Genomic DNA, 10218 nt, shown 5'->3' with positions numbered 1-10218 from the left:
TGGGAAATTAAATTTTTTTCTTACCATTCTACATAGCCCACAGTAAAGATCTATAGAACATTAAACTTTTCTATGATTAAGATTAGCCCTTTGCAACAAATAACAGACAGTAACACGATTAAATGATGGGTGAGTCATGTGTTCCGCCAAGGACTATTCCTCACAGGATCTTAGGTAGGATATATCATCTTAGAAAAGAAGGCTTTGTGTGTTTGGCACCAAGACAGGTGTGCTATGGAGAGGAAGGGTGTTTTAGGGTTGAGGGGAGAAAGGTGGAAGTTTAAAAGATGTATTTTAAGACAAATTGTGTTCAACATGGATATATCAAACATGGCACATACTACTATGCTCACAGATGAGTGAGCATAGGAATAAGAAAAATCCATTCTCACTCTTTTTCAGTCACTGAGAGCCTCGGCACATACATCCTTTTAGGATATTTTCTACCCTGAAAGGATATTTCTATTATTCATCTTTAATAAAAATGTCTTAGTGTACATTGTTAACTTTTTAAAAATGTAATAATATATTTGACTCTATGTTGGAAAAAATAATTCTTGAACATCACCATAATTGGTTTGTAGAATTCCACATGATAGAGGTGCACAATTTACCTAGTCAGTTCTCCATTATTGGACCTATAATTTACTTACTCTTTCACAGGGAGCATGATATGATTTGCAGTTTTGAAACATCATGCCAGTATCTTGCAGTCAAGTTTAACTCTGCCACTTACTAGCCCAGCAACTTCGGGCAAATCACTTAACTTTTCTGTCTCATTTTCCTTGTTATAAAGTAATAATAATAATGATAATTATAAATCTAATATTTATTGAAAGCTTATTATGCAGTAGGTATGACGCCAAGTGCTTTTACATCCATTGTTAAACACAGGGAGTAGGTACTACTGTTATTACCATGCTAGAGATGAATGCTGACTTAGGTATCTTGCCCAAGGTCATACATCTAGTAAACAGGAGAGCCAGGACAGTACCTGCTTCAGAGTTTCCATGACAACTAAATGGGAAAATACATGCAAATGTATTTTTAAAAGTGATTTTTCCGTGTAAACCCTGAGATGGCTCCTGCCATTTTCACTGGGGAAATAAAATAGTGGCCGGAAGGTTTAGATAGTTTTTTTTTTCTATTTTTAGAATAAAAACTAAATTCTGAAGCATGGTTCACATCGCCAGTTTGCTTAAACACTAGGCAATCATTTCCTGTGGTTGCCAGGATTAAACACCAATACCTCACTGACAATTTCTAGTTTGACCTAATGGCTCTGACAATTCAACTCCGTCCCTCCCCATGCTGTATGCCTCAGCCAGAGTGGGTTCGCTACAGTTTTCTTCTTTTAAATTTATTTTTTTTTGATGCATAATAGATGTACATAGTTTTGGGATCCATGTGAGAATTTAATACATTCATATAATTTGTAAAGATCCAATCAGTGTGCTTGGGATGTCCATCACCTTAAATATTTGTCCTTTTCTTTATGCTAGAACTATTTGAATTATCTTCTAGTTATTATGAAATATACAATAGATGACTGTGAACTAGAATGACCCTACTGATCTCTTTAACTCTGTCTTATTTCTTCTATCAAATCACATATTTGTATCCATTAATAAATTTCTTTTCATCTCCCTCTTCCCTACACTTTTCCGAACATATCAATCTGTCTTTCCTCATCATCTTTGCATGTTTTCCCCTGTGTCAGGAATATTCTCCACCAGTCTCTAATTATTGATACTCTTCGAAATGATCTCAAGTGCCAATGTAGCCATGAAATCCTTTCTAATATTTACAAATGAATATACATTTCCACTTCCGCTGTTCTGAACTGATGCTCACCTTACTGTGCCTTTTATTGTGAACATTCATTTCCTGGTGTGTAGGTGCTTATAAGCCAGGATTAATGTACTAGCCATTTTTGCATCTCTTTCAGAACCTGAGATTTAAAGAAAGAATTGGAAGAAAGCCAATGTGTGGAGATGTGTGTACGTGCACACATGTGGGAGTGCTGAGGGAGGGATGGATCATTTCATTAATTTCTTTCAACAGCACCCAAACAAATTATTAGATATCTGCCTTGTGAATTTTGCCTTAGGAATGTTGTTCCTTTCAACGAGAGAAATTGAAACCAGAAAATACCAGGTCAAATAGGAATGAGGAAAGTTACTGTCACTTAGATGTAATTAAAATCTAGCCTAACAGTGAGAGGAGGTTCCAGCTGGGCTTCCTGGGTCGAGTAGGGGCTCAGAAAGCTGTGAAACTCATTCCTTTCCTGCATCAGGACTTACTTTGGTCCTGGATGAATAATATTAAAGATATGTGCTTAAAATATTCCTAACATCAAAATTTGTGCGTGTGTTTTCTTCCCCCAAGAAAGCTATAAACAGCGAAACTTTTGCTGTAAGCTTCCCTGTGTCCTCGCTCCCTCTCTCCCTTGCCCCTCCCCTGAAACTAAAAGGAATGTTAAAAGCCCATTTTTCTGTGATCAGCAGACCTTATCTATGTCCCAATTCCAATTCCTTGTAAACACAATTTGTAAAGTCCTGTGAGATCCTGTCTCCTTTGCCATGCTGCTGCAAGGTTATAAAGTAGATAAAACTTAAGTTACAATGCCGGTTTTCCTCAAGATCTAAGACACGTTAATTGTCTTTGTTTCTTGCTCTGGTAACGTCTTCCCGTGGCACGTATTTCCTGCCTTAAAGAGTTTAAAAGGTGATAAAAAAATCTAACACTGGCTACCGGCTCGGGACCCCTTCCATGATGTGGAAGCTTCGTACTGTCACTCCGCTCAATAAAGCCCACAGCTTTTTTCTCTTGGTCCGATCCGTGTCTCTCTGTCACTGCAGGCTGCCCTCACACCAAATCTTTGGCGTGGCTAAGGCAAGAACCTTTGGCGTTACAGTTTTGGCGAGCCAGACAGGAGGATCTCCAGGAAAGGCATCTAGATCGTCACGTGGTGAGTGGGATCAGACCTCTTTCGCTTGCTATTCTGTCCTGTCCTTCCTTAGAATTCGGAGGCTAAACCGGGCACCTGTTGGCCACTTAAAGGCGATTAGCGCGGCCGCTGGACTAAAGACACGGGTGTCAGGCTGTTTGGAAAAGAGTTCTCTTAACAACCCCGACCCTCTGGGGCTGGGAATGTTGGTTAGTCTGGATCCAGTTCACACTCTTTCACTTTCCCTGGCGGTCGCAAAGTACACCCAGGAGTTATCAGCGGACGTTCTAGTCTCCCAGATTTCCTGGTTGAGATCACGGCCCTGCCAGAGGCTCCCCCTGCAAGGGTTACTGAGCCTGAGACCGCCACATCTTCTGACCCCTGCCTCCTGGGTCCTAATGTCTGCCAGCTAGACTTCTTTCCTCATCTCACAAGCAGGGTTATTCCCACTAGGCAGGATCAAGATTCCCTATTTAGAAGTCTTAAATTCTTGGGGTGGTGCCCAGAAGATCCCTGTTCATGGTGCCTTCCGGGTTTTAGGCAGGTGTCGCCGTTCGATGGCTATTTTGAAGGGCCAGTTCCCCACCATAGTGTATGGTCCCCCACATCAGGACAATTTAAAGACAGGTCTGTAATTTTCATGTGGGTAGTAGAAGCCTTAGGGCATTTCCTCCATTGCTCCCCAGAGAGACTTTCCCCTTCCTTGGGGCCTCTCAAGTACAATCTGTGGTGCATAGGTACAGCTCTTAGAGCTGTTGAATTGCTATTTGAACCATTCAATAGTTGGTATTGGAAGGAAGAAAATATAGTCATTTAGGACACAGGATACTGGCACCACCTTAAAAGAGGGGCTTACTCCTTTGATGGCAAATGGGGACAGAAGGCTAGAGTACAGCAGCTTTTCTCTAGGCCCTGGCCTAGAGGTCATCCACCACCCCCTTAAAGTTTACCAAGCCTCTTGTTGCTAATTCAGAGATTCCTCCTTGAAGGACAGTTTTAGGGTCAGGCCTATGTAAACTGGGCCTTAGCATGCAGGCATCAGTGGTGCCCCTGACCCAGGCCTTGCCACCCTGGAACAGGTAGGACGCGTTGGCAGAAGGACCACACTAAATCCAGCAGTCCTTATGTCCCATTTAGTGGTCAATGGGTGCATGGCAGGGGCAATCCCGCTGGTAAGCATGGTTAAATTCGGTAGATGGAGGGCTCAGGGAAAGCAGCCATGAGCTTTGAGCACAATTGGACCTGACCCTTGAGGGACGCCCTAAGGGAAGACAAGTCCTAGGACTAACCAGGGTTGCGGGCATCCCTGTGTTTAAAATTCCAGATGGGCACCACACCTTCAAAACTGGACACTCCCTTAAGATGTATGCCGAATAACTGGGACAAATTCAACCCTGAAACCTTAAAAAAGATGCAGCTGATTCTCTTTTGTACCACTGCCTGGCCACAGTATTCCTTACAAAATGGAGAAACTTGGCCCTCTGAGGGAACTATTAATTATAACACCCTTCTACAACTAGATCTTTTCTGTAAACAGGAAGGTAAATGGAGTGAAGTCCTTTATGTACAGGCTTTCTTTGCCTTCGTGACAATACTGCCTTGGGCCAAGCCTGCAAGCTTTGCCCAAATGACAGAGGCCCACAGTTGCCTCCATACTCAGGGCCTCTTCCCTCAGCCCCACTCTCTTCCCCCACTGACTCTCCTCCATCCGGCCCCACTGAAGTGTTAAAGGCACACTGGAAAGAGAATGTAAATTCCTGAGCCAGGCACCCAAACCATGTCCCTTACAAGCAGTAGGAGGAGAATCTGGGCCCATTCACGTGCATGCCCCCTTCTCACTCTCAGGTTTAAAACAAATAAAGGCAGATTTGGGAAAATTCTCGGATAATCCTGATAACTATATAGATGTCCTGCAAGGATTGGGGCAGTCCTTTGATCTAACATGGAGAGATATCATGTTGCTTCTCGATCAGACCTTAAGTCCTACTGAAAAAGAAGCAGCTTTAGCAGCAGCCTGGCAATTTAAGGATCTGTGATACCTTAGCCAGGTAAAGGATCGAATGACCCTGGAGGAGCAGGAAAAATTCCCCACAGGGCAACAGGCAGTCCCCAGTGTAGACCCTCATTCGGATACTGACTCAGATCATGGAGATTGGAGCCACAGGCATTTGCTAACTTGCATTTTAGAAGGGTTGAGAAAGACTAAGAAAAAGCCTCTAAACTACTCAATGGTATCCACAATTACACGGGGAAAAGAGGAGAACCCCTCCGCTTTTCTAGAAAGGCTAAGGGAGGCCCTAAGAAAGCACACCTCCCTAACTCCAGATTCCGTAGAAGGCCAACTTATTTTAAAGGATAAATTTATCACCCAATCAGCGGCTGACATTAGGAGAAAACTCCAAAAGTCTGCTTTAGGCCCAGAACAAAATTTGGAGACATTATTAAACCTGGCAACCTCGGTGTTCTGTAACAGGGACCAAGAGGAACAGGCCGAAAGGGAAAAGCAAGATAAGAGAAAGGCTGCAGCCTTAGTCATGGCCCTCAGGCAGGCAGACCTTGGTGGCTCAGAGGGAACCAAGAGAGAAGGCCAATTGCCTAGTAGGGCTTGTTGTAAGTGCGGTTTGCAAGGACACTTAAAAAAAAATTGTCCAACAAAAAACAAACCACCCCCTCCCCAATGTCCAATATGCCAAGGCAATCACTGGAAGGCACACTGCCCCAGAGGACAAAGGCCCTCTGGACAAGAAGCACCCAACCGGATGATTCAGCAACAGGACTGAGGGTGTCTGGGGCAAGCGCCAGCTCATGCCATCACCCTCACAGAGCCCCAGGTAAGTTTGACCGTTGAGGGCCAGGAAGTGGACTTACTCCTGGACACTGGCGCGGCCTTCTCAGTTTTAATCTCCTGCCCCAGATGACTGTCCTCAAAGTCCGTTACTATCAGAGGAATCTTAGGACAGCCTGTAACCGGGTATTTCTCTCACCTCCTCAGCTGCCAATTGGGAGACTTTGTTCTTTTCACATGCCTTTCTTGTTATGCCCAAAAGTCCCGCACCCTTATTATGGAGGGACATATTAGCCAAAGCTGGGGCCATTATCTACGTGAATATGGGAAACAAATTAGTCATTTGTTGTCCCCTACTTGAAGAAGAAATCAACTTTGAGGTCTGGGCCTTAGAAGAATGCCCATCCAGTGCAAATCAAGCTAAAAGACCCCACTGCTTTTCCTTACCCCACTACTTTTCCTGCTAAAGCAGGAAACTTTGGCGTTACAACGCACATACCACCCAACCCAACCTGGCCAAGCAATCGGACTTGATTTTCAGATTATCTTACAGTTGGTAACAAATAGGGGTCCTGCAAGGAGAGAAACCTTTGTCAAGTTGATATCTCAATCCTATTTTGAATGAATAGGCACAGGACGGACTCATTACATTAGCACTGTGTAGAGTAGCAAGCTCCCTGCTCACCTACAGAGAATACATAATGCTGCCTTCCTCTTTAGCTTGTAATTTTACTCAGGCACACACACACACTCCCACACACTGACCTTTCTTTTACCTACTTGTCTCAGAAACCCCTTCTTCAGGAAAAAGTTTTTTCTTACTTTTGAAAATGTAGCCAAGTAAGGGATGAGCAAGGCTTAGGCTTCTGCCGAAATGGTGGGTGTGGAGAGAAGTGGATGAATACAGAAGGCTTTCCCCTCTCCAGCTCTAGTCTCCAGCCGCCATCTTAGTTTAGACCCTCATTTGTTTCTCACCCAGATTATTGCAACAGCTTTCTAATTCGTCTCATGTCTGATGCCTCCCTTTCAAACCAACCTACACGTGGCTACCAGAAAGGTATTTCTAAAATTCAAGCCTGAACATAACACTCTGCTTTTGAAGTGGTCCAATAACTTTCCACTACTTTCAAAATAAAGCTCGTAATAAGTTTAGCGTGCAAGCTTCTCTATTATCCAGCCCCTAGTTCTGGCTCCTGCCTCATTGGATATATTGAACCTCTAGTAGCGCTGGAATTGGGTCATGCCTTATGATGCTCTATGGCTTCCCACATGTTCTTCCCTCTGCTCAGAATGACTTCCCACCACCTGTTTTCCTAATTAATGTGTACTCTACCATCAACTCTCTGCTCAATATCACCTCCCTTGAAAGGAATCCTGGTGCTCCTAATCTGATTTACATACCCCTTGCTACCCAAGCAAGAGCTGAGATAATTACCTGACCCATCTGCCTATCCCAATTCATTGTGAAATTCTTGAAGTCAGGGAGTATCTTTTTCCAATTTTGTATTGAATGAATTGTTAAGGTTCAATCATCAATGGAGATGTAGTTGATACTTATCAACTACAATATATTAAATACAATTAAAATTTTATTATTCAGCATTGATTACATGAAATAGATCTTTTAGTTTTTCTATTGTAGAGCTTTGTTGTAAATAGTTTACAGTTATTTTAAAAGTATTAGTTGCTGTCTGGCTTGGTGATTCCCTGATTGCTCAATCCATTGTCCCTTTGTTGTAGACATTGCTCCTTTGTTGACTGAGGCGTTTTCCAGCCATCTGTTGGCACAAATGTTGGGCATCTTGGAAACAGGAACTAATGCTATAAAAACACAAGATAAATGACCACACTGAGAAATCACCATATTTGCCTCCTATGATGTTGTTAAATTAGTACCAACTGGGGAACTAAAGTGTTGCAAGTGAATCTTAAGCTCCATGGGCAACTGATAATTTAGTAAAGGCTGTTTTCAAAAGAAAACACTTTGACAATAGAAAGTTTCTGTTGTCATTTAGGGTTATAGCCATTACAGGTAATTCTAAATATTCTCTACCATTCATTTTTAATTAAGTAATTTGCACAAATTTGGAGAAAAATATGACTAGCCTGATTAGATTCTTAGGATTACCAGTAGGGTTATGAGAAGATGATTTCTGAATTGTGACTTTTGTTTTTAGTAAAAAAAAAAAAAAAGTGAGATCCCTGCTTATAGTTATTTTAACCAGTGTTGCAATGAGTGGCATGCAAATGATTTATTTTAAATAATTGATGGAAGAGCCAAGGAAATAAAAAAGGGTGGACCATTGGGGCAATCTAAACTGAAAATAGTGAAACTTTGATATACTAGAATCCCTCCATTTTGCCAGATAGATACACTTACTGAATTTTCATGTAAAATAAGTAAGAAATATTTTAATTTCAAAATAAATGTTGTAATGAATTTAATAGAAATCTTAATAAATTTCTTCTGTTTGTGTAAAAAATAACTCATGTCGATATGTACAAAAATGTACATGTTATCTTCTCCCAAGAAAAAATAGAAAATACCCTAATAACATTTTTAAAAGGCCCTATTAAGAGAAAAAGAGAAATAACATAACATTAATAATGTTTTGTTGAAATAGAATAAGGTAATTTTTTTGAAGAACAAGTGTGGTTTTACTTGGGGAAATAAGAAATTACTGATGTCTTATTGAACCAATGGAATTTGAATCACATTAATACTGCATTATTCAAGAGATCAGTGTATCAGACATCAGTTCACAATTCTAGGTGGTTCACATTTGGCTAACCATTGATAAATGTCTCAAAATTAAAATTGTGACAAAATAATCACTTTTTAAAACTACACCATTTCATCTCTTTTGTTCATAGTTTTGCAACTTGATTAATGAAAAAATCATTTGCTTGGCATTCAAATTAAAGCTTTAAGTATACATATTTGTGGAATATATATATATCTATATATCTCACATTAAAAAAACAAGGTATCAAACTATTACATAGTTATAATCTATATTGATAGCAAATTGTGGTCTGTAATTAAACCACAGGAAAAAAATGGAGAAATTTGATGTTTTAAGATGAGACATAAAATGATATTTTGAATTCAGACAATAAGCATTCTTATCAAAGAGGATTTTTTGTTCAACACTTCTTATAAACGTTGTCCTAATTTTTTTGTTCACACGGATAGTTAAATGCAATTGATATCTTTAGTTAAATACTAAATATATTATAAAATAATATTCAAGGTGTTCTGAGTCATTTACAGAAAATGTTGTACCCTGTAAAACCAATAATTAATGGCAAGTTAAAATGAAGGAAAGCAGCTACTAATAACTTTACCATCAATATAAGATGATATTAAGTTATAATGCATGATAAGTCAGATCATATTTTATTAAAAATGAATAGTCTTTACACGTGAATAGTTTAGAGATGGCGAGTAGTCAACTGCTCTTTTCAAGACTCTCACTTATGACTGTTCTTAGACATCACAAATTGATCATAGCACTGTTTTTATGGAACCTGAACTGAGCCTCATATTTCTTTCCACAACTCAAGGCATCATTACCAATCAACTGGATGTGACACTTGAGATGAAATTTCTTTACCATCCCAGAGACAGACAATTCTTTTTCTCAGAAAAGGGAACTGAAAGAGGGATTATGTGACTTGGCTCAAATCACATCACAGCTCTGTGACTACATCCCAGATTGGTATCTGTCAGTGTACTGAGTTCTTTATATTCCCCAGTTTATTATTATTATTATTTACTGTATTTGATTCTCTGGGGGTTTAGTATAGATTCTACATACAGTATTCATTCAGCAAATATTTTTAAATGACAGGCTCAACACTAAGCATAAGTTTCTCATTTCATTATAAAGTAAATGAAGCACATTAACTATTATGGAACTCATTAGATGATATTTCTCTTACACACTTTTGGCTGAGTGCAGATTTGGAGACACTGGTGCTTAAGGGAAAAAGGAGCACTTGAGTGACAGAAAGAGTGCTTACCTTTTACTTTTAGAGAAAGTGAAGCTCTGTAAATTTAGGGAGTTTTTCTGTGATGTCAAGAATATACGAAATGGGAAGCCAAGATCATAAAATTTTAATTCATTTATTCAACTGTGGGGTTATGAAAAAAAGTAGGTAATAGCTTCTGTTGAATAGACATGTAATAGAAGTTAAGAAAACAGCTTGGGTAAAAGGTATTAAGTTACAGTGTAGATCTATATTTGCTGAATGGATAAAGTATTGATGAGGGCATGCAAAGTAGGTTAGAATTAAAGCTGGGGTAGGGTTAGTTTGGGAAATTTGTGTTTTGGAGTAGAATTTTAGCTCTAAAGTGATTGTCTTCTCAAAGAGCCAACAATTTATATTAAATGTTTTGGGTTTTTTTTGTTGTTTTTTTTTTGAGATGAAGTCTCACTCTGTCACCCAGGCTGGAGTGCAGTGGCACAATCTTGGCTCA

At 39.9% G+C, this 10218-nt stretch overlaps 1 pseudogene; it reads left to right on the top strand.

Moving 5' to 3' along the window:
- The first annotated feature begins 4274 nt into the window (after nucleotides 1-4274).
- Nucleotides 4275-5730, top strand: LOC131383565 (endogenous retrovirus group K member 6 Gag polyprotein-like; annotated as a pseudogene).
- Nucleotides 5731-10218: the final 4488 nt, after the last annotated feature.

Source organism: Hylobates moloch, unplaced genomic scaffold, assembly GCF_009828535.3.
Source record: "Hylobates moloch isolate HMO894 unplaced genomic scaffold, HMol_V3 SCAFFOLD_5, whole genome shotgun sequence".
Lineage (NCBI taxonomy): Eukaryota > Metazoa > Chordata > Mammalia > Primates > Hylobatidae > Hylobates > Hylobates moloch.
This window is presented reverse-complemented; position numbering and strand designations above follow the sequence as displayed.